Here is a 25,963-nt window from a genome sequence, read left to right on the forward strand (position 1 = left end):
TCGCCATTTTACCTGTCGCCGTATTCATTCCTGATTAGGGCACCGGTCGATCGGGAGGAAAACTTTTGCCTCGATCCGCCCGGGGTACCGGGTGGAATGTGGCCTCGGGGGCCGGGGATGCGATGTTGTCGGATTTATTGAGGAGTCTTTGGCTGTTTGTTCCACCGGAAATCGTTGGGAGTTAGTTGGATGGATTTGCGTGTCTCGCAATGTCTTATACGACAGTTACTGTCGGTCTCAATGAGCTCAGCACAGCGTAAGGACAAAAGATGGATATTGCTAGCGTTTATAGAGTATCGCAAGATGTTACATACTGTTTAAAACATTTGTAGAAAAGATTAATCACGCTTTGAAAGTAGATTTCATAACAAAAAAAGCAGAATAGAAAGCAAGAGTTTTACGAACAACTTAAGGGGGGACTTTGGTATTTTCGGGCCAAAAAAAGGCCCGTTTTTAACGATTTTTTGTGACGTACCCATCCAACTGTATTTTTTCAAGTAAATGACATAATAATCTACAACTTTTGAAGAATATTTGGTATTGTTTTGAGCAACATTCATTAAGAAATGAATCCATGGCATCAAATTTAGGCATTCGTGTCTTCGAAAAGATACTTTTTCTGGTGCCCATTGTAGCTGCGTGGCGGGTCATCAGAAAAATACAAATCGATACTCGTTAGAAAGGTTATAAGTTTATCTAGGATGTCCCGTAGAGTTTTTGTTGATATTCCTATTTTTCGATTATTGGCAGATTTTTGAAGTTGAAAAAGTGATCCTTCTTGCGATTCTGCCATAAAAAACGAACTTCACAGATTTGTTTAAAAAAAAAGTATCAACAATGTTCATGATATCTCAACGAGGCTACCTTGAAAAAAGTGTACAAATTATGTGCAAAAAATTTCAAAACGATCGGCCCAGTAGTTCTTACGGTACGATGGGCACCGATTTTGAAAACGTTGGTTTAGGGAAACGCTCTTCAAAGTAGCGAGCTGCATGGAGACTTGTATGAAACGCGGATTTTCAAAAATCTTATCTTTGTCAGTTTTTCCTCGATTGATCCAACAGTTTTACACAATACTCTTGAAAGGATCAGCTTTCAGGGAAAAATGTTAAAAACATGTGTCACAAATAAAGATTGAAAACCGAAGTCCCCCCTTAATAAATTTTTTCAAGTTACATATGTTTGATAATAATGATGTTTATATGACAAAAGCAGTGAAATACAACAAGAGAATGATGCTAGAAATCTTTTAGAATATAGCAACATTTGTTAAGAAACTTATAATGCAGTTTCTGATATGTTTTACAATTACAAACGAATTAACAAGTCAAAGAATTTACTAAACAGTGTAGCGTTAAGCGATCGATTGCTATGCTACCAATTATGAATTTGAAAAATCGAAATCATTTCACAATCAACAGACAAAGAAATATTAGAAATTAGCTCCTTCTTTGCACAAACTTCTTTGCACAAAAGGATTTAAGCGAAGGATACGCAAGAAGGAAGTCTCTTTGAACAGCAAAAACAGATCGAAATGCATTCACTATAGCTCCTCACTCTCCATTTGAACATTTGAATTCAATTCCCGCGCGAAAACCTCCCTCCTTCATCACCAAACGGCGAGATTCAAATTGAAGATGAAAAGCTTCCCCAAAAACATGGAGAAAACACTCACAGATACACGTACCACCGAGATGCCAGCGGATGAATGCCCTTTCATTGCTGTTCGAAAGGGAGGGGGGGGGGGGTTTAAAATCCAAAGAAATAACCCAAATACTTGCGGTCCTCGGTATGCGCGCATCCGGAAGTTACAGAAAATCCTTCTCCCGCCGGTCGCCGGTCACCACCATCAGCCGCACCGCACTGTTTCAAATTTGTTCGAGTACATTTCTTCCTTGACCACCCGGGGAAATCCTTTCCAAAACGGATAACGGGGAGATAGTGTGTTTGGCAGGTGCACGCGGGGGAAAGGAGGGGGACAGAAAAGTTTTTCCTTGATATTTTCTGGCCACTGACCAGCAGAAGCAGCAGCTCGGTGCGAGGTTTATGGATGGTCGGGGGTGGTTTGTTTGCGAAAACTTGAAACGCAGCACACCAGGCGAAGATCCCATCTAGCGTACACTCCCACTACCAGTTCTCTCTCTCTCCCTCTCTTATAGTCTATCTCCTCTCTGCGAAAGGATGCGAATCACAGGACAAGGCGCATCATTTACCGTAATGAGACAAAAGCGTAGCAGGTGGTAGCGGGTGGGTGGAGGGCACAGAAAGGGTGCAATGTTTGCCGGGGCAATACTCTCTGGCCATGGCCGTGTCGGAACACCCAACCCAGCATCATAAAGGATCTGCGGGTACAACTGTATCCACCCAGGGTCCACGAGACAAAGCGAACGGTATCTCCGCCAGCATGGTTCCTCCGCCAGCCATTACGTACGCGATGCCGGCTGCCGGCGGATGAAAGGAACGAGAGCGCCAAAGGCTGGTTGTGGTAGTCTTGGTAGGAGCAAGCAAAAAAAAAATAATAATAATCCTAAAATTACAACTAATTAGAAGCAAATTGAAACAGTGTGCGCGGGACGCGTCGGAGTCGGGGTTTGCTCCGTGTTTGTCTTTGTTCAACTGGTGCCCGCAGCTTCCGGAGAATGAGTTGGAATACATTTATACACTCGGGCCATCCTCCGGATTGTCGGGATTCTTCTTTTTCGGAACGCGGCGCCGGACTTCTTTCATTCCACGCCCGGAGTTTTGTGGTGGATGGGAGGCTAGTGAGGCTGGCGAAACTAGCGAGAAATGAGGCTACTGGGCTAAAGTTGAATGCGAAAGTTGCGAAACTGGAACTCAATTCTTTTCCGGGTGCGGCTGCTACTGCTAGATCCTAGGGATCGCTTGGCGCCGCAGTCATTTGGAACGACAGAGGACAGCGAGCGAACAAGCAGCTCGTCTACTCTACTCGAGTGAATGGAGGACAGGGACGGTAAAGTGATTTTTCCGAGCGCTCGGGATCGGCAATAATCTGCAAAAGCCTACGGAGGACATTATCTTTTCCTTCTAATGGGCGCCTCCTCGTCCGACTTCTCCGGCAAGGTGACACGCGGAGCTAATTGAGGGAACCTGGGATGGGATGGGGTGAGTGAGCGCTGGTTTCATCCATGCCGTAGCTTAAGCAGGTGCTGCTGCCTGTTCTGTGTGTCTTTAATTGAGGGGCCCTAGTTCCCAGTGGGATTTGGCTGGCTTAGTGTGGAACATGAATGTGGATTTTGCGCCAAGAAGGTGTCCGAGTTTGGCACGAACATGGCGGTGTACAGTACTCGAAAAATGTTTATCCAGTCCGGGTATGTTTCTCTCATTTCGTATTCTTTCAGATCTTAATGGGGGCTCCGTGGCTTCAACCAAGAGTGTTCCAAGTCGCCTTGGATTGAATTCTTAAAGAATGACTTCAATTGCTTCTGGTGCGACTTGTATTTTTAATCACTATACACATTTTAGTCAGCACAATGCTGCTGATGGTTGATGATGATGCGGATGAGGATAAAATGCGATATGCAGTTTTTGAACTAACTTTGTTATCGATTGAGTGAGGAGAAGGGTACCGCTACGGCATTCTGATGTATAAATGAAGGTTGAAGCAATATACGCTAGTTACGGTTGCCCTCTCCCAATAGCCACGACGGCCACCATTTTTCAATCACGGTAAATCAGAGTGCGTGCCACTAATTACCGCGATGGTTGCCACGATACTTTACTAAAGTAAAGTCCCCGTGCTGTTTAGGTGCATTTTTATTTTCTTACAAAGTCACAATAACAGTTGATTCCGTCACTAATTAAAAGATAAGCTTATCCGGCAACAGTTAAGATGAGGCTATTCAATATCGTTGGCTTCTTTCAATGTATTTTCCTAGGGGGAATGATACGTTGTAATAATAATAAACATAATAAACACAATAAACATAATAATCAATTTAAAAGCTGCCAGAAATTAAAGAAAAAACAAATTCATTTTCGGCAAATATCTCTTTGAACAATCTAATGCACTGTAAATTAACGCCTTTGACATATTGGGGTCCACAAACAAGAGTTGCATTCCGTAAACCAACGAAAGTGAGTTTCAGCGGAAATTGAGAAATATCGCGCGACCACAACACCACTCAGTACAAACCAAAGGTAATAAGCACCGCCTGGTTTGAAGAGACATGCTCAACGCAACAACAAAAAGTCAGACAGCCCTCGTCCCCAGATTGACATCTGCTCCATATAGGTCCGCGTGTTGATGATGGGAACCCCCTCTGAGCCAAAGGTCTCCCCAAAATCCTTACGTAAGCACGCCACTTTGAACTCCTCTTCTCTTTGCCGCTCTTTCTCTTTACCTCTGGGCCTGTGACCAGTCCGAGCATTGGCTAGTCTAGTCATAGTTGCGCAGATTCAAAGAAAAAAAAATCGGAAGATGCTTTTAGCTCACCTCCCGCCCTCCTCCTTCTCATCATCCTCGAGTACCGAGGGCGGTTTGTGCGGTTGATGTTTGTGTTCCGCAAAGCAGCACCGTCTTCACACTCGGCACGATACGCGTCTTCCCAGAAACTCTTCAACTCTCTCTCTCTCCTTCTCTTCTCCGTTTCGACCGCTCGCCCCGAAAATCAAAGCAAATCTGACGAGCAAATATACAGCACACCCTGCTGTCGGATGTTTGGCCATGTTTGTTGGCCAATGCTTATCTAAGACCGGCCAATAGGCGTACCGCTCCACTCCGCTTCCGGCTCCAAGAGATGGTTGACGGGTTGGTGTTCGGGAAGGGTGTTGCCGAAACAGAAACAGCCGGTCCGTCGCCTCGGTAGGTCACTATGCCGCGCATTTTGGACTCTTTCGGGTTAGTTTCAAATCGATATGGTTTCGGATCAGGAAGTGCCAAATGGCTTTAAGTCGAGAGCACGAGATCACACCACACGAAGTGATGTCTGTTATGACGTATGACGGGTGCCTGAGATGTAATGATCATTGATCCTTCATCAACTCACCTCCGTGCTTCGGTTTGTTTAATTGTGTAAGACGCGCGGATAATTTGTTCCGGTGTTCGTGCCCGTGATGGCCGTAAATTTACGATCTTCGCTCCCGTTGCTGCTGCTCCTGGGGCTGCTGTTAACAGGATGCTTTGGTTTACTTTATTCCCTGGCCCCTGGCCTGCGAATTCGTTGCCGACAACAACATTGGCGAGCACCGGTTTTTTCGGGGGGTTTTTGTAGCAACTGGAAGCGATTAATCATTCGATTTTGCTTCCTTCTCCTTCTAGTGCTGCATGCTATTGCACAAACCCCCAAGCGTTGGTCTACCAGGCGTGATTCCCATTTCTTTAATCTCGGTGCGCGCGTCTGTATGAGTGTGTGTTGTTTCCGGTTGATGTTGCTCCGGTCGCACTGTAATGCTACCGGTTTTCCACCGTGCATTACAGCAAAAGGGAAAATCACTGCGACCACGAGAGCGACGAGAATGTTGCACAACATACACAGAGAACGGCGTGGAAATGGCCTGTATTTTTGCAGTCTTTCCACGGTGTTCTGTGTGGCCCTTTTGCGGTCTCAATAGCACCGGCAATGGTGCAGTAGTTGCCAACAGTCGACGGCCGAAGAACACACACATAGCGAGTGCCCCCGGAGGTGGAATGGGTTTCATATTTATTTTCCAACACCCTAGCCGTGCACGTTGCTGGTTGCTGGTTGCACGCTCCACCGACGAGTGCTGGGCTGTGGCAGCACAAATTGATTCCATGTGACGTGCGAGAGAGTAAACCGGGAAATGATTGCATCGTGGGAGCGAATACCAACATCAGCATCAGCATCACGTGGTGTCGAAGGAGAAGAAAAAGGAGTTGAAATGGAAGTTGCTCGGTTGCGCGCGCGAAAATTAATTGTATCAATTGGAAGACATTACTTGCAGCGTCATGTCGAAAGAGTTTTTTTTACCGCTCCATTTCAACCCGTTTCCATGGGTGGAAAACTGTCGATTGCACGCTCTGCGCTGCGCTGGTGGAAATGCACGCGGAAAATCCATCAACTGCAGCGCGTGGTGTAGATGCCTGGATCGCCTGGAATCGAATCCATTAAATTAGTTTCGTTTTGGGGCGTTGGGAGCCCGGTACACCGGATAACACCACCACCACTACGAGCAGCTGAGCCAAAAGCTTACGTCAATTACGGCCGACGAATGGAGGCAAGCGAGCGAGCGCCTCCACCAGGAAACGCGGTGTTTGATAAACGATACGGATTTTCCAATCCATTCCGCCGGTTCCGATGCGATACTGGTCTCGCTCTACCAGCACCAGCTGCACTTAGCACCGCGAGCACACACATAAACGCACGAGTGTTCCGAGGCAAATTTATGACTTTCTCCGGCCAGAACCAGTGCCGTCACTGTGGCATCTGTTTTTAGTGTTTCGGACTTTGGTCTTTTTCTGCGCTTCTTCAACCTCTCTTGTTCGTTCCGTTTCTAAATCGATCGTTGCCTGTGATCGCTTGCGTGGTTGCGAAAGCCGATTTCCATTCACCCATCTCGTCATTGGCCATCCCGAATTAACTCGTTCCCCGCCCGGCAAGGGGGTATCGGAATGAGCTAATCCGTGATCCACATATCGGGAATCGAACGTGGTCTCGTTCGAGCTCGCGGAGCAGTAGCAGATTTTAATGTTGTCTTTAAGGAGCACCACCGACAACAGATACCAGTTTCGCCCCTGGTGGGGCCGTGGGCCTAGGCCCAGGCCTAGGCGGAAGAATAACAAATAGGTGTAAACATTTACCCGCTAATGCCGTCCATAATTCACCCCCCGGGAAGGAGAAGTGTAGCGTCGCGTTGTTGGCGAAACGGAAACTATAACTCATTAGTAGTCGACAAACTTGTCCCGGGGAGCTGCTGGTTCACAAGCGTCACGATGCGACATCGCACCCATTCCGGGAGTGAGGATGATGAATGTCGAGCAAATCGATTTGGGGATCGTTTTTTTCTGTTCCCAATAGGCAGCTACTGGGCTGTAGTACTTCATTCGCTTTCGGTTGAGTTGTGTTGTCGATGGTGGCCTCAATTTTTGCTCGGCTGATTCCAGCTGATCGAGGTCTTTAAAGGCGAAAGTCATACAAGGTGGAATTTATTTTTAGTAAAGTTTAACTGCATCAGAAATTCTTCCTTTTTTGATTTTTTTCAACAATCTGGGCTCGAAACAATGAGTTAAAAAAACCATTTGTCAAGAGGTTTTGAAGTGTATCGATGAAGCGACAATAAATCAGATTAAAGTTGTTATTTTACTGTCCTCTAGAAATTTCATTTCTTGTAATTTTAAAGAAACGATTCGTAACTAAAGACCAACTGTGCCTTTTTAATGTTCGTTCGTTGAAAATAAACAGATATGTTTTAGGTTCATTCATTTTTTCTTCTTACAAAGCGTTGTTTGTAACAATACAATGCGCACACACCAAACAATGCGTGAAGTTTCTAACTGTTCGCTGGGTTTTTGCTCTGGAAATCCAAATGAAACCATAGAAATTTTGCTGTCATTTATGGGTTCTTTTCTTTTGTTTCTCTTGTGCTTTGAATCTTGAAGTATTGCAAAGGCAAGAACGGCAAAGAATAAAACCTCTCATATAAAGGAAACATCATTCACCGTACTACTTACACAATGAATTAGTTAAAGAAGACCTGCCAATCTATGGTCGTTTTATGACTAAATCAGAGTGTTTAAGTTCTTGGCCGACAATTAACACCTTATTGAGATCCAGTAGATACAATGCATTCCAACCTACCGTAAGCGAAAATCCATCGAACCATTCATTGAATGTTGCAGTTTGCGTTAAGTAGCAGCAACAGCAAACACGAATACTTTCGATGCCAGATTCGCTGGTGCGCATACATACACCCTCGAAATTCACACATTTCACCTTGAAGAGAATAGAGTGTTTTGTGAAGAAAAGTTGCAAGAAAAAAATGGCAAAATCTTTTCGCAACACCCCACTCCATCCCTAGTTAGAGGATTTGTTCAGTTGTCAGAACACCTCACGCCCTCACGAAAGGTGCATCCGCTCACCGCTCCGCTCAGGTACCACGTGCCAGGAGTGTGTCAAAGTGGCATCGAAGTAGCGGGGGTTGATTGCTAGACCGCAGCTCAAGGCCACCACCCCCCGGGTGGGTCGTTTTGTCTTTCAGCTTCAGGATTCTTTCTGGAGTCACTGAATGTACTTTTCGCACACATACACAAGAACAACCGGGAGCCGCCTTTCGGAAGCCAACGCGTGCCAAACTGCCGAGTTTCTAGTGCTGCTGCTGCTGCTGCTCCTCGATACCACTTCCGCCCTTGGTTTTCACAAATTTTCGTTTCTTCTCTTTTTTCTTTTCCTTTTTTTCTGGTTCTTTTTTGTTCCTAAACTGCTTTCGTAGAAAAGGTTTTCCGTAAACTTATTCCTTGCTTGCAAATTGAAAAGCAGAATGTGCGGCGGCGATGGGAAACTTTCACCAAGGATTCGTTTCCGGTTCCCTCTCGGTCGGTCGAGACTTGGCACGGCCCGGGATGGATGGATAGATGGATGGTAGCCCGATGGAGTGTCTTGCAAAACTCGCCACCGCACCGCACCCTTCTCGAAAAAAGAAGACGGAATCGAATAGTTTTGTGGTTCCGCTTTCATCCGCCACAAGGTTTCCTCGCTCTCCTTCTCAGGATCTCTCTTCCAAAGGCGAACGGAACAACTGAGCTCGAAGATCCGCCCTTCTCCGAACATTCATGGCATCTCGCAACGGAAGTGAAGATGTGCGGACCGAGAAAAATGCATTCCCATTATCGAGTTCCGGTGCAAAACGGCATGCCGATTGCCGGTGCACGAATGCAATTTCGAACATGGACCCGGAGAGGGAGTTTCGATGCAAGCAAGAGAAAGAGTTGTTCGCACATGTCTCTCCCACCGGTTTGTAGGTCTCGGTGTAGCACATCGTTTGTTTTTCCTAGCGGACGACTCGCTCTCTCTCTGTCTCGACATAAGTCTGTCTGAAAGGCGGGTTGGCAACCTCCCGTTGGCCACATGCGACCCAAGATGCGGAAAAGTTGCTTCCGCCCGGGGGAAGGGTGAGGGCAAATGTGTTTTCCTTTTGCCAAGGGTGTATGCCTCCCTTCAGGACCTCCTGTTTCCCCTGTTTCGTTTGCTGCTGCACTTGCTAATGCTTTTCTTGTCAGACTTTGTGCATTTCAATTTCGCTTTCGTAACTTTTGGCTGACGCCCGCCGCACTGATCCAACGGACACACAAAGTGCACTGGAGAGGAGTTCGATTGGAGGATGGGAGAATTGTGCGGAACCTACCATTATGCAAAACGGATTGGAAAGGAAAATTGCAATTTATCAAAACGTGATAAACTGGACTCACTTCTACGGCTGCTGCTGCTGCTGCTGCAAACGATGAAGCACTCGAGCGGTTGTGCTTTGATTTATGCTCGATGCTGGGGCCACGAATGTTTGCTCTACATACATACAGACATGCATGAAATGCGCATAGGTTTATCGGATAGGATGATGACTGAGCTAGCTTTAATCTCTCTGGAAAGAAGTGGTGGAAATATTGAAAGCTTCTATCGCTGATCATGACCTTAGGACTATGTCCTTGCCTCCGCTGTTGGTCGCATCAATTTGTGGCTTCTGCATAGAGGCGAGCAGACGAGCAGCAGTTGAAGTGATACTTGACATTCCTTTGACATTCAGGTTCGCATTTTCTTTTCCTGCTCCGCACCCTGCTCTGATGCATAATGATATCTGCACTAACGATGCACTCGAGGCTCTCTTGGCACATGGACGAAGAGCCGTGGTGATTATCAGTCTAAAGACATAGCCACAGCTTTGCACACTGACTGACCCTGCACCACCAGCAAATGATGATGATGATGATGATGTTGATGCTGATATCTAACCCATGGGTTCGCCACGATAATGATGATTACGATTTTGGAGAGCCTACACACTTGAACTTCTGGCGAGAACTTCTACCAGATATCACATCACCAAGTTGGCAACTACAGGACTGCGGACCATTACAGCGCATCGTCGTCGTGGTCGTCGTCATCGTTCAAACCGTCGACTTCTGAGACGATCCTCGAACCAGGTGCCCAAAAGAGAGGCCACACCGTAATGGGCACATCAGCTTGCCATCGTGTTTTCGGTTTGCTGAAGGAAGCTCCTGGAGCTTTTCTGAGGAGCATCCGTTGCATGCGCAAAACTGTTTGCCACGGTTGCTTCCGGGGGTTTTCCCGGGCCCAAAACCCTTCCACCTTCTAGACACCTGCCCTTTAGATTCCATTTTTATTGCGAAGCACGGACCACCGGAGCCGGAAGGGAAGTGAGCGTACGGCAACCGAAAATTATATCAAAGTGACTTCCGGCAGTGGTTGTTTGCGCCATCCAAAGAGCGAGAGAGAGAGACGGTCGAGCGCAGGTCCTTGTAGCGTGGGGCCTATCCCTGCCACTCTCGCGGCCCCTGTGCCCTCGACGAATAAATGACGAGTACTTTGTGCCATAAAGAGGTCGCAATAAAACTTTATTGCTGCTAGGTTGCTTCGCTATGCCTTTTTTGGGGTGTGCGAAACCATCATCATCATCCTCATCGTGAGCATGTGGAAGAGTGGAACGTGTATTGTCTAAAGACAGAACGAGAAGGCTGTTCGAATGCTCCATGTGAGTGAAGTGGCAGCGGCATCCTGTTCCTGGTCTGGCATCGCTTCGAGCCGCCGCACTAATTAAATAAACTCCTTTGATTCATTTAAAATGATATGATGGATGTTGCTCCGTAATTAATTAGAGTTTTTATTGACCACATCCATCACCCTCATCAGTGGCAGTGATGGGACGGTGCCAAAAAGGAGGTGGCTGTTACCGTCTGTGCTGTTCCGTTCCTAGACGCAAGCCATTCGGGGGCTAATTCATCGAGAGTTCGACTTGCTGAATGGTTCAACATAGTAATGAAGGTGGAACGTTCTGTGAGATGTGTATGAGTTAATGAATTGGTTCTGTTAGAGTTGGAGTGTACTTAGACTGTGATCGAGAGGATCATAGCCTGATAGTTTAGTATTACGCCATCCTGATGTCTAGACTAGGAGATACAATTGAAGATGAAGTGTTGAGTTGAGTTGAGTGGAACAGAAAATTCATTTTATGTGACGCGCTTTCAATTAGTTTGTAATTGATGCGTGTAACAGTAAATGCCGAAGTTCTTTAGTCGAATAGTGTCTTGCCTTTCCTCGAATTCGAAAGGAATTCAACATCCCAATTGGGCAAGGGATATCTCCTAATTCTGACGACGAAGTTCGGCTTAACGTACACAACAAACCATGACCAAAACGGCAGAAGTCGTGGCTCCTTTCATTCAAATACACCTTCCGACCAATCCCTTTCTGAGCTCAGTTCTGCTCAGTGCCAAAACCGGGCACTAAGTGAGGTTCCGGACCGCACGGAACCATCGAACCGGTACAAATCACGTAAACCACGGGTGAACACAAAAATCCTCTCTCAAATGTCCATTAATCATTCCCGCACTCACGGACACCCGGAACATGGCGTGTCCCGGTCTCCGGACCGAGGACCGAGGGTTGTCGACACCCCATGTCTGTCTCCAGGTATCTGCACTTCCGATCTTGCGGCACGAACAACTCGCCACACACGCCACGCAGCCCAGCATTTGGTGACATGCAACCCATCCCTAGGTACATCTCCTTTCACCCCACCCGGCACACTCCAAGAGTGATTCTCGAGAAGTCGCCGAGTGACTTGACACTCGCTGGTCGTGCAGGGGATTTGATCGAATCGGATTCCTTCATCGGCATCGAGGTATTAGATCGATTTCATTAAGCATTCGGAAGGCATGTGGTGGCAGGAACGAACACCGGGAATGTCGTGGTCATACCCCTTAATGGTACCGGCATCGCGTCATCACCGCCCGGGCTATGGTAAACCGCCAGATACGACAATCCGTCATCGAGCCATCATCGAAAATGTTTGTTTAATTTACATTACGCCTCGGAGTGCTACTGCGGATACCGTTTGGTGGTCGCAGTCCATTGATCGGTCATAGTTTACTTACCAGCTATTGACAGATATGGCTGACTTGGAACTTCAATTGGTATTGAAATGTGCAGTAGTGTGCTCTATGCCTTTATAGAGGTTAATGCATTCAATATTTTCTTCTCTTCTTCTGCACCGAGCGCAAAATTTTAAAGTTTCCTTGTACACTCTGTTTTGGCCTCAACTATCTAACTACCACCTGAAAGCAACTCATCCAGTACCAAAAGATGGACAAGTAGCGCCTTCACTAGCGGCATCTATTTCGCGCTCCATAAACGCGTCAACATTGACGCGATCTAATGCTTCCATAAACATCAATTCGCCCTGGCAGCCGAACTCAATATAGCCCTCCCCGGAGCCCGGGAGAAGTTCGACGAAAGAGCGCGAAAAACTGGAAGCTAGTTCGAGTTTTTGCCACGAGCGTACCCGACGATGACGATGATCGCAAATCTTTCATGACGAGCAGACCATTCCTTTCCACCACCCCCCCGCCTGCAACGAAGGTCGTCAAAAACCATCAAAACAGAACGCGCCGCAAGTAGCGAGGCAGCATCGAAGCATCGAAATCAAATATTTTGCCGGAGTTATGTTTATTTACATTCCAACCTGCGGCACTGCGGCTAAAATAATGCGCGAACAACCGGGCATGACCGCATCGTACTCGCCCGCCCGCTCGCTCGCTCGAGAGTCTAGCTAGATGCCAGCAAATGGAAACGCAGGCGTACGATCGAGCTCCACTCGGTGCCACGGACTACCGACCGATTGAGACTTTCCGCGCGTCCCAAAAACCAGGCCGATGACGGCGATACTGGCGTAGGTTGCGGACGGGGATGTATATTTTCGGAATCACGTCAGACATGAGATTCCGGTGAGTCGAAGCGAAATATGAGCCAAAATCAATAGTCAACACGCGAGTGGTGGTGGTGGTGGTGGCGGTGGTGGTACGCGAGATTCCATCTCGGCCGCCAATCATCATCCAACCGAGCCAACCGAGATGGATGGATGATGCATGATGATGGGTGGCGGTGGAAGCTGGAAATAGGAAAACACAGATGTTCCTCTGCTTCCGATGGCCAGGAATTACAATAAGCCATGGGGCTCTGTCCATCGCCTGCTGACGCTGACGATGCTAGCTGCACGCCTCCAAAGCTGAAGCTGAAGAAGCGCGGAACCAACGTCGTCGTCGTCGTCGTCGTCGTCGTTTGCTGGGACGTGCTCTGCAGAATGCCGGTTTGTTCCGCTTTGTGCGCTGAAGTGTGTAGCCGTGGAACTGACGCGCTTCTTTCGCGATAATCGGATGAGTTAATATCCGAATATTCGTAAGACGTTTCCATCGGCCTGTGTGAGCGGATGTCTGCAGCCCAAAAAGGCGAAAACGATTCCACCGTTTATCGCCGATGGCGGAGTGGAAGAGAGACACCGGGAACGGATCAGGCATTCAGTGGTGCCGTCAGCTGCCATCAAGGCGAGATGGCGTAGGAGTAGGCATTTTGCTTCGCTCGCTCCAATGCTCCCAACAATGGAGCCTAGGCGGATTCACTTCCGGTTCGGATTCTCCCAGATCTGGCGCGCCTGCTGGAGGATTAGTGTTTCCGTTTTCGTTCGCATTACGATCATCTCGCGCGCGCGCGCGTGCTCCTTACGCTACGATAGCGCAAGAAGCTGTTAATCATTTTAGCGCCTCATGAGCCCCTTCTTACTTAACACGCTTCGCGATGCACAATGCTCGAGGATTCTCTCTTCTGCGAATAGCTGCAAAATAGGATTTGAGGGATTAAGTGTAACAGACGCGGTGAAAACTATCGCAGTCCTGTAGTTGGAGTTGCTAAACGCTCACTAGTATTCCTGTCACCGTTCGTGATGATGTAAGAATAATTTGCTCAGTGCTGCATTCTGCTGCACACGCCATCGAGCACGTACACTGCTGGAAAGGTTTATGTCATTTCATTATTAGATGCAAGAATGTTGCGATTTTGCTTTGAACAAAAGGACACACCGGGAGAAACGGATTTATAACCCGAGAAAAGCCCGGGCTGGCAGGTCCAGGAGTAGAAACCGTCATTAGCACGCATGGCGTGCAGCTGTACTGCCCCTCAGGCCCCGCGAAGAGACCGTCTGATGGCTATAGCATGCACAAATGTTTCCTTTCGTGCACATTAAAAATAGCCTCCGCTCCTCACCTGGAGTCCTTTCTGAGGGTAAAAGTTTCGTTCACCAGTGAACACCAACGAACAACACTTTAGGTCTCGCAAACGGTCTCTGCTGCCTTGCCTTGTTGCATACTACGGTCAGATGGTGGGGTGCATGCTTTTTTTTTAATTAATCAATAGCCCTACCTCCTCCCTCTTTAACACGGCAATCTGAAACCCCCGTTCGCTTCCTTCTTGAGTATAAAAATGCTTACAATGGTGGGGGGTTGCATAGTGCTATTGCCTAGTTGACAAGGAGAGTACACAGAGAAGCGCTTGTGTGGCGATCGAAGCCCTGCTCCAACTCCTACAGCACATGATAATGTGTTCGGCCGTTAATTATGGCGATACGGTCGGTCGGATGGTCGGTTGGTTGGTTGAACTAGGTGCCACAATGCCCCCTAGTAAAACGCCAGAAGACATGCTACATGACACATCAACAAACGAGAAGAGAGAGACAGAGAGAGGAACAAGGACCTAGGTGCGCAAGGACTGCATGGAGGGGAAGGACTGACATTTAATTTCTCGCCACAGCAGCAGCAGCAGCAGCAAAAGTAGCGGCCCCGTTTCTGAAGCATGACGATGGTGCTCCTCACACCCTCATACCTAATCCTCTTCGCTTTCCATCCGGCTTAAGGTGTGGCCAGAACCTCCTTTGCTCCTTCCTCGACGCTGTAATGCATGACACAAACCGTAGCCTCCCACCGTGTACGGGTGTTTGATGAGCTAGATTTCATGTTCCGGCGGAACATATCGGATAGGTTCTACACCTTTTTATGCTTCTACGACACGTGTGCGAAGGGGAAGCTGGGGATCATTATCCTCGTGTTAATGTTTATTTCGGTTATTAGTGAGGAGGAGAGAGAGACAGAGAGAGTACTTTTATTGCATGGGCGTAGGCACGTGAACCGGACATAATCGGCATCAATTGATTGTGGTGAAGCAGGAATGTAAAGCCTCCCTCGACGAATTATCTGGCAGACAAGCGCACTGACCATCACGTCAGCAGCAGGATTTATCTCAAACGATTCCTGATATGCGCTTGTAAATACAAAGTCTTCGATTACCTCCGAATACCTTACCTTCGATTGAACTTTGTTCCGATCTACCATGTAGCACCCAGAGCCCCCTGGTATTAACTTTATTATCCTTCACGAGCAAGCTCACGCGCGCACTCAATAATACCGGGGGCATTCGGTCATATAAATTTCCTCACATTCCGAATCCGCTACCTACGTCACGGTTTTGTGACGAGTTTATGGTTGACGTGGTGGCCATCAAAACAGAAGTATGAACATTTGGGCTCCCATATGAGTACTACAGAGAGGCAACCTTTTTGGAGCGCTTTTTATGAATCACTCAACGATCAAAACCAGTGGCGTCGAATGGCGGTCATCATGATTCAGCTGAGAGCTTCTACAGACATCTCAGCACTTTGTACGGAGGGTTTAGCCACTTGACGGACTCATTTCCGGCTTCTTGATTCCTGTAAGGATACAGCATTCGTGGATTGAGTGTTTTGGATCATCTGCAAGGCATCAAAACGATCAATCGGACCACATGGGGCCCACCAATACACCTCGATTGTCTGTCAATTCCAGATAAATCCATTTGCTCATCGGAATCACCAACCGCCCATCGCATCGTTGCTGTACTTCCGTGCTTATCGATATGCAAGACACCGTCTTCGACTTCGACGAAATTCGTCTGCCGCGGCACGGTTCAATCAGTTATCGGAATCTTTATTGTATTTTAAACTGGTGACACCCGCGGGCAGATGTTGAACGTTGGCACTATGTAAATCGCGCACCGCCGTCATGTCCGGTACGTGACATTTGTGACCGACGCCGTAGCGCCGAGTGGTTCTGAGATGCTTCCGTGTAGCTCATTGTTTTAGCAGATATTCCTGCATTCCCGGGGTATTGGTTGACCTCTTCTTCGTCTGCTTCTTCTTCTTGGCCAAGGTATCAACATCGGTATCTTCACAGCGGCCCTGGATCGTCGTGATTTATCTCGGAACCGAGTGTTGCGCGCATTCCAGCACTTCCACGGGTGCCGATTCCGAATCGATCCCGGCCCGTGCTGGTGTAATTGAATAAACATGAATAATCACATCCCATCATGTAACATTAGCACAGCATCTGCGTGTACCGGGCGCTGCCCACGGAATCTTCCCCGGGAGCCCACCGACGGAGACAAAAGGTGAAATCGTTTCCGATCGTCCCCATCTGAGCCTCTGGGGTCTGATGAGGAGGCCGAGGAGAAGGTGCCAGTTGTCCCGGGGTGTGCGCGCAACATGTGGATCCTTACTGCGCGTAGGAAGGGCGCGAGGGGTTTTTGCTTTGTTGTTGCTGTGTCCCCTTTGTGTGGTGCTTCGTTGGCCGCGTGTTTCACGTTCGCTTCACGAGTGATTTTGACAGCGGAACACGGACACGGCCGTCCGACTCCTGAACCTACGAAGCTCCAAGGTGCTCCATCACCAGAGTCATCACGGGAAGAAGCAGCAGCCGCCTGTTGTTGGTGGTAACCTGTTGGTGCTGCTGCTGCTGCTGCTGCTACCAAACACAACTGACCAATCGTCGTCGTCGCGCCGTCGTGGTCGTCGGAATGGAACGCTCCCGATGTATCCGTCACGTACACGGTGTACACGGTAATTTATTAGCTTTTGCACGACGCTGCGCTCGCTCGCTTGCGTAGCTGACTGGTTGCCTTTCCTCGCCAAATCCTGAAAGGCACGACACCACACGGGGAGAGCTACAGCGCTACAACGTCGAAAACGGGACCGTTTGTCTTTCGCGACTCCTGGCACGGTGGGCTTTTCGGGGGTGACCTCGGAGGGGTTCGAGGTTGCTGCTACTCTTCGACTTCCACTTCGACGGCGAGCTATTGTGGTAAAGTGAAATTATGAGCGCGTAAAGCCCAGTGACTTACAGGTTCGCTCGGTTTCGCAATTTAATGCCAATACATGACGCTCCGGGGCCACGCACAGCCCCGGTCACGCAGCGTGTAGAGCGCGTCAAGTAATGTGCGGTCTTTAATGGAATGCAATTTATGTACTCTGTGGAACTTGGAGGACATGACACCAGGTCTCTCGCATTGGCGGCATCTATTCTTTGTCGCAGCAGCAGCAGCAGCAGCAGCAGCAGGATGATTAATCGTATCGACGGTGCATCCCGGTAAAGAACTGGGTTCCGACGCAGCGTTTAAGTTGTTAAAAATCTCGCGATAAATCTAATAATCACACGGTACTGGAGCGCATAAAGGTACACAATGCACATACAGGGGGAGCGGTATGCAACGCTCCTGACGAGCATGAGGCACGAGCACACAATAGATTCAATTATTGCAATAGAATATGCACAAACAACAACAAACGGCCGGCCAGCCGTGTGCCGACAGAGCAAACAAATTGAACTACATTGAATCAGTCACATCGCGGCTCCTACTGCTGCTGCTGCTGCTGGCGGTACTACTGATGCTGCATCGTGCGCTCCAGATGTGCACGAAGGACAACGGAGCATCGCTATCTGCCGGAATGTCTCGTCGGAGGAACGTGATTGCTCGGTCGTCGAAAGTGGCTAAACGAGCAATAATCCAATTCTGTTCTCCGTGGCCCTCGCTGTTCATGTCGTCGTCGCGCGGCGCGAATAAACATCACGTCAATCTACAAAAAAGCCGATCCCGATGGCCATGATGATCCGGGCCATAGGGGGGGGGGGGGGGGGGGGGGCGCGCGCGCACATGCTTTGAGTTGTCCGAATGTGGCGTTAGCCTTTTTTGCGCGGTGAAGATGCGGAGCGGCCCAGTGACTGGTGTGCCAGATGGACCCCTGGAAGAGTCGAGCTCTCCCAAAAAAAAAAAAAAAGAAGCGGAGGGGCCATGGCAGTAAATTGAAGTCACGAACTCGAGCGCGCACTCAAAACTCGTCAACTCGGAACGAAAAGTGATGTCGGTTCGGTGCAAGCATATGATGCACCATCATATCCCCCGGGGGACTGGTTTCAATTAGAGAAAGACGATCCACAACGATTTGCGCCGGGACCGTGGCCGATGGATTCGGAATTGAAACTGAATCAATTGTAGCATGTCTGCTAAACAGATGAAAGTCTGCTAAGCAGATGTGATGCGACGCAAACATCTGATGCGCAGATGTCACATGCATCACGGGCGTTAGGGCGTCGTTAGCTAGGGAGGTAAAGGCGTAACCCATAGGCGAAGAATGGGTAAACCCCGAACTCAGGCGATTGTTGCCAACCGGGCCGGACCGCCCAAGGTAAACATAAACATGCGACGCGCCACCCCGGTGATTGCGGAAAAGGTTCTACCGCCTAAGAACGAGGCCATGCGGAAGAGAAAGCTACGGCCGAAACGCGGTCTGCAGCGTAGATGTTTGTAGCGCTTGCAGATGTTTTGTAAATCGGAACTCTTCCTATCCGACAAACGTATCGGATAAGGCAGTATAAATAAAGATGACTTCCGAGTAGAGAAGTCAGACAGAAGTCAGTACTCAACCGAACATCATCGTGTCACTTACTTCTTGTCTCCTATGAAGCATTGGTGTCCCCCTACCCTGGTAAGGCCCAATGACTTCCAACGTTCTCCACTGAGTAGGTGAATCACTCACGGGTGATTCACCACGGTTGTCCGGTCAACCTCGAGTCCACTTAGTTAACAACATTGGCTGTCCGCCACGACGGACACCCCGAAACTGCAATCGGCGTACAAACGCGGGTGTTCTAACCAAGCGATGCAAGGTTCCCGCGAGTGTAAAGTTACGCCCATCACATGGCGACCGTGACTTGTTGGTAAAACAGCCAAAAAAGTGTAAAACAATAGTGAACGGAAAGTGATCAAAGTGCTGATCAAAGTATCGATCAGAACATAAGTGATCGCAGTGATTGTGTGCACGGGAAAAAAGTGCTGACGGTTAACAACAAACATTTTAGCGATGGGAAAAGGCGGCTCGAAGCCGGAGGCAAGTGCGAGTGGTACCAGTGACCTGGTTATAATTCAAAACCAAGAGGTACACACCGAGCACCACGTGAGCCAAGATTTCAAACTAACGTGCATAATGGTGTTGCTGACGGTGCTTATAGTGGAAAAACTTATTAGGGCAGTGTTCTCGATAATGAAGAAACAGGCCAAAAAGGCGGCCATCAAAGTGTTTGAACTTCCAAAGTAAGATAACAATAATAAAAGTGACACACAACCAAACGGAAAAAGTGGGTAAAAAGTGAAGTACCAGAGAAAAAACAACACGTGAAAAGTGCTATAGAAAGAAAGCTGGAAGTGCGTTGAGGATGCTACGAGGAACCGAGTTACGAGCCACACCCCGCCATCAGCAGCGACGAGAGCGACGACAGCGAAGGAAGAAGCAGCGGCAGGATAAGCGGCGAATTCCGGTGGCAGCTACGGGCAAAACTCGACAAAACATCGACGGCGGTAAGGAAAGCCTATGCGGGCAAAGAGAAAGCGAACAAGTTATACGCGATTAAGAACCTAGAACAACGTATAATGTATGCGAAATGGATGAGCGACGTGCTCATAGCAGATAAAGCGATCGACATTATAGCGAGACAATGTGCCATACGGGCGAGAAACATCAAACAAGTGCTGTGCACAGAGGCACGGGCTAAATAGATGGAGAATCTTTCCTCCAAATTGCTACAAATCCGTAATGATTTTTTAAAAAACACGAGAAAAAAATACAAGAAAGAATTCCTCGTAAATAAGCAGAAAGAAAGCAGGGCTATTTATGAAGCGATCCTCTTTCTGGCAGAGGATCTTGACGAGAGACTGCAAAGGGTCATTTTGAGATCGACCCGCAGCACCCTGGCCGAAATTTTGGACTTCATAGACAATAGGCTGGAGGGTAAAGAACCCATTTCTTTTAGGGGAGTCGGGTTCGCAGTTTTAGCGGCCGTAAAATTGGTAAGCATAGCCAAAAGCGCCAAAATGACGACGCAGCTTGAAATCGTCAAGGCGGTGTCTTCGCTCGTGCCGAGATATGACGGCAACGAGAAGCAACTTGAGGCGATTTGCAATGCCCTAGACATATTGGAAACGCTCACAACAGATACCACTAACCAGACAGCCATTAAAGCAATTCTTACGAAACTAGAGGGAAAGGCGCAAGCGGTGGTGGGCAAAACACCCAAAACCATCGCGGAGATCCGGAAATGCCTCAAGGACAGGTGCCGCAAAAAGAGGACGCCGGAAACTCTCTATGCGCAAATTTTCAGCACGAAGCAAACAGGGACACTAGAGGACTTCGGAGTCGAGATTGAAACACTCACGAGGGACCTCAAAGAAGCATACATAGAGGAAGGGCTTAAAGAAGCCAAAGCTGATGAAAAAGCCACAAAGACAGGGCTCAGGGCACTGGCGGAAGGAATAGCGGATAACAATTCGAAAATTATTATCCAATCAAGCAAATTCGCCACCATCCCGCTAGCAATCGAGGAGTTGCAAGAAATAGAAGCAACAAGGACAAAGAGCACTGTGGTTTTGGCAGCAAGAGGAGAAGCCAGCGGCTACAAGCCTAAGTCATGGCAAAAGCAGAACCACCAACAAAAGAAGTGGCAGCAGCAAAACTATCAGGGAAACAATTACAAAGGGAGCAACAAATACCAGAAGCAATGGTCGGGACCAAAGTACGATAATAACTACCCCCAACAGCAAAAAACCAACAGCTACAAGAAACAAAATAACTACCAGAACAAAGGCTCCGGTAAGGTTTACCTGGCCGGGGAAAGCCAGAGCAATGAACAGCAATGCGACAATAACCAACCTTTTTTAGGCGACGGGCAACCCCAGAGTTGCCAATATTATCCGTAAACATTTCGGCGGTTAATTACGTCAGGATCCGTACAAACATGACGGATGATGGATTCACTACCTTAATCCTGGACACAGGGGCGGATGTATCACTGTTCAAACTCAACAAAGCAAGAGCAAACCAAAAAACTTGCACCACGGATGTTATTAACCTTACGGGGATTTCTAACAACTCAATCACCACAATAGGAACAACAGTAGGCACGTTGCAATTCGAGGGTTGCAACGTACAACACACCTTCCACATCATACCAGCATCGGTTGAAATTAATGCCGATGGCATATTGGGACGAGATTTTTTTACGGAACATCGATGCCTAATCGATTACGAGCATTGGCTACTTTACTTTTCTTTCGAAGGGCACTCAATCGCACACCCCATTGAAGATAACGGGGGCGGAACCTTTATGGTGCCAATGAGGAGTGAGGTGATCAGGAAAATAAGCTCGTTACACATTAAGGAAGATTCTGTTGTGTTAGCACAACAAATAGAACCAGGAGTGTTCTGCGGCAACACTATCGTGGCCAAAGACAACGCTATGGTTAAATTCATTAATACAACCGACAGAAATGTCATCATCCAAAACAACAAATTTCAGCCTACATTTGAACCACTGGCCAATTTTCAGGCTCTTGGAACAACAGCGTCCCAAAAGCACCAAAACAGCGAAAGGGTAAACAGCATTTTGGAAAGCATTGAAATCGAAGCAATACCACAATATGCTCGAAACGACTTAAAACGGGTCATTTGCAAATACGCAGACACGTTCTGCACTGAAAACGATCAGGTAACAACCAATAATTTCTACGAACAGAAAATTTCAGTAACAGATAACATCCCCTCATACATCCCCAACTACAAACAGATACACTCACAAACAGAAGAAATGAATACACAGGTGAACAAGATGTTGAAAGACAAAATCGTAGAGCATTCCATTTCTGCCTACAACTCACCAATCCTCTTGGTGCCGAAAAAAGCACAAAACGGTGAGAAGAAATGGAGATTAGTGGTGGATTTTAGGCAAATAAACAAAAAAATTTTGCCGGATAAATTCCCTCTACCGAGAATAGATACAATTCTGGATCAACTAGGAAGAGCAAAGTACTTTAGCACGCTCGACCTCATGTCAGGGTTCCATCAAATACCATTGCAAAAAGATTCGAGAAAGTATACTGCTTTCTCCACACCAACGGGACATTATCAATTTACAAGAATGCCCTTTGGGTTGAACATAAGTCCTAATAGTTTTCAACGAATGATGGCTATAGCCATGGCAGGCTTAACGCCAGAGCTAGCATTCGTATACATTGATGATATAATCGTCACAGGGTGCAGTGCACGGCATCATATTGACAATCTAGATAAGGTTTTTGAAAGGTTGAGAAAGTATAATCTTAAACTTAATCCTAAGAAATGTAAATTTTTTAAAACAGAAGTAACATACTTAGGACATAAAATAACAGATAAGGGAATCTTCCCAGACGATTCTAAGTTCGACACAATTAGGAATTACCCAATACCTACCAGCTCAGATGAGGTCAGACGCTTTGTTGCATTTTGCAACTATTACAGGAAATTTGTGGAAAATTTTGCCAAAAAGGCCAAACCGCTAAACAGTTTACTGAAAAAGGGCGCTAAATTTGTTTGGACAGTCGAATGCCAACACGCGTTCGACACACTGAAAAAGAATCTAATAGCCCCGGAAATTCTCAAATATCCGGATTTCAGTAAACAATTTATTGTAACCACTGACGCTTCTGATAGCGCATGCGGTGCGGTTCTATCCCAAATTTTCGAGAATGGTGACCACCCCATTGCATATGCAAGCAAGAGTTTCACGCCAGGGGAGAAAAACAAACCGATTATAGAAAAAGAGCTGACAGCCATACATTGGGCAATCAATTATTTTAGGTCATACCTGTACGGTAGAAAATTTAAAATTAGGACTGATCATAGGCCTTTAGTTTACCTGTTCGGCATGAAAAACCCGACATCTAAACTAACTAGGATGAGATTAGATTTAGAGGAATTCGATTTTGAAATCGAATTTGTAGCAGGTAAAAGTAACGTGGTAGCGGATGCTCTGTCCAGAATCGTTCCCAATTCGGACCAGCTAAAAGCATCCACACCCACCAGTAGCGATAAAATTGAGATTAAGAACGCTATTTTAAAAATTACTACTAGGGCCATGGCTAAGCAAAAAGTACAAGTACAGGAACCAAAAAGAGCAGAGCAAGGGGTTGATCACCCTACAATGTGGGAGACGGACAGGCCTTCCGAGGTGTCCAAATTGCTCAAACTCAGAACCGGTGAGTTAAAAGGAAAAATAGAGCTCGTGGTGAGAAACCACAATGAAAACAAAGCGCTTGGGTCTGTTGGCGTACCCATATATAAATCTGCACTAAGAAATGGAAGTCAAGCACTAGAGTTTGCTCTTCTAGAAGTGCGTAAGATTGCCAAAAGGCATAATAGAGATAAAGTTGCAATTGCGAAGGGAGATGCATTGTTCAACCACTACTCTGTAGAAACAATTAAGGAGATAGCCAACAAAACGATCTCCAACTTCCAAATTGTCCTGTTCACTCCAACTAGATGGATCACAGACAAGGAAGAAAGGCTAAGAATAATCAGGGATTATCACATGACCCCTTCGGGAGGACATGTAGGCCAGTACCGTTTGTATATGAAGTTAAGAGAAAAGTACAAATGGAGGAATATGAAGGAGGAAATAAGAGATTTCATTAACAAATGTGAGGCATGCTTAGTTAACAAAGTGCGCAAACACACGAAAGAGGAACAAGTTGTGACGACAACTCCCTCAAAACCGTTTGATGTTATCTCGATAGACACAGTGGGACCGTTACCAAAAACAAATAACAACAACAGATACGCGCTAACAATTCAGTGCGACCTTACAAAATACATTGTCATCATACCAATGCAGAACAAAGAAGCAAATACAATAGCAAGATCGCTAGTGCAAAATTTCATATGCACTTTCGGAAACTTTTTGGAGATGAAAACTGACCAAGGTCTAGAATATAACAACGAAATTTTGGCAAAAGTTTCAGAAATTTTGAATATAAAACAAACATTCGCAACAGCCTACCATCCACAAACAATAGGAGCATTAGAGAGAAATCATAGATGTTTAAACGAGTATCTAAGGGCATTTTCTAATGAGCATCACACCGACTGGGATGACTGGATAAAATACTACGAATTCGTTTATAACACTACAGAACACACAGATACAAAATTAACACCATTTGAATTAGTTTTTGGTAGAACTGCGAACCTACCACAGGATTTAATTAGACACAAACCAGAACCGGTCTACAATCTAGATCAATATCACGCGGAAATGCGATACAAGCTTCAAAAATCAAACGAGGTAGCGAGGAAGCACCTCATCAAAACAAAACAAAACAGGCAAATAGACTCAAATAAAAACACGAACCCCATCCAAGTAAAACTAGGAGACCATGTTTATATCACGAACGAAAACAGGAAGAAATTAGATCCCATTTATGTAGGACCGTTTGTAATAATTGAAATTGACAACACAAACTGCAAGATACGACACATAGCATCAGGAAAAGAGTCTGTAGTACACAAAAACAGACTGATCAAAGCTAGGCTAGAATAACGCACAAATGAGCTCAAAAGCACCCATTTTTGCATTATTCTTTCTAAAGGGGGGAGGTGTAGCATGTCTGCTAAACAGATGAAAGTCTGCTAAGCAGATGTGATGCGACGCAAACATCTGATGCGCAGATGTCACATGCATCACGGGCGTTAGGGCGTCGTTAGCTAGGGAGGTAAAGGCGTAACCCATAGGCGAAGAATGGGTAAACCCCGAACTCAGGCGATTGTTGCCAACCGGGCCGGACCGCCCAAGGTAAACATAAACATGCGACGCGCCACCCCGGTGATTGCGGAAAAGGTTCTACCGCCTAAGAACGAGGCCATGCGGAAGAGAAAGCTACGGCCGAAACGCGGTCTGCAGCGTAGATGTTTGTAGCGCTTGCAGATGTTTTGTAAATCGGAACTCTTCCTATCCGACAAACGTATCGGATAAGGCAGTATAAATAAAGATGACTTCCGAGTAGAGAAGTCAGACAGAAGTCAGTACTCAACCGAACATCATCGTGTCACTTACTTCTTGTCTCCTATGAAGCATTGGTGTCCCCCTACCCTGGTAAGGCCCAATGACTTCCAACGTTCTCCACTGAGTAGGTGAATCACTCACGGGTGATTCACCACGGTTGTCCGGTCAACCTCGAGTCCACTTAGTTAACAACATTGGCTGTCCGCCACGACGGACACCCCGAAACTGCAATCGGCGTACAAACGCGGGTGTTCTAACCAAGCGATGCAAGGTTCCCGCGAGTGTAAAGTTACGCCCATCACACAATCATCGAGGTAGAGAAGGCATTCTGCAAAGAACTGCACACTCTCTGCAAGTCGGATGTGCGTGCGCTTTGTGCTGCTTATCCTCTCCGCACAATACGCATCATCAATCCATCATCGGCATCGCAGCGCTGTGGATCGCTTGTTGCTTTGAAGTATAGGCTGGCTTGCGCCATCTTGGGGCTCGAGGTTTTTCGCACTTCAATGATGCTCTGCGACCCAGAGGACGCAGGAAGGGTTGAGATGGATTTAATTAAAATTTATGATATCATTTACTCCCCATAATTAAAACGCATACAACGCAGAGAGACTAGTGTCAGTCTCGTGTTGGGGTCTCGTGTAACATCTTTTGCGCCATACGCAGCCCGATGGTGTACGCGGTTGTGCCAGTGGATGATGATTACCATCCAGACCTGGTCGATGGGCGTTTTTGTGGTGAGAAACTGTGATTACTAGC

At 47.1% G+C, this 25,963-nt stretch overlaps 1 protein-coding gene across 2 annotated transcripts in view; it reads left to right on the forward strand.

The window, feature by feature from the left end:
• Positions 1-25,963, forward strand: part of LOC126571789 (discoidin domain-containing receptor 2) — a 229,819-nt gene that overhangs the window by 75,409 nt on the left and 128,447 nt on the right. The window lies entirely within an intron of this gene.

The sequence above is a fragment of the Anopheles aquasalis genome, chromosome 2, assembly GCF_943734665.1.
Source record: "Anopheles aquasalis chromosome 2, idAnoAquaMG_Q_19, whole genome shotgun sequence".
NCBI lineage: Eukaryota > Metazoa > Arthropoda > Insecta > Diptera > Culicidae > Anopheles > Anopheles aquasalis.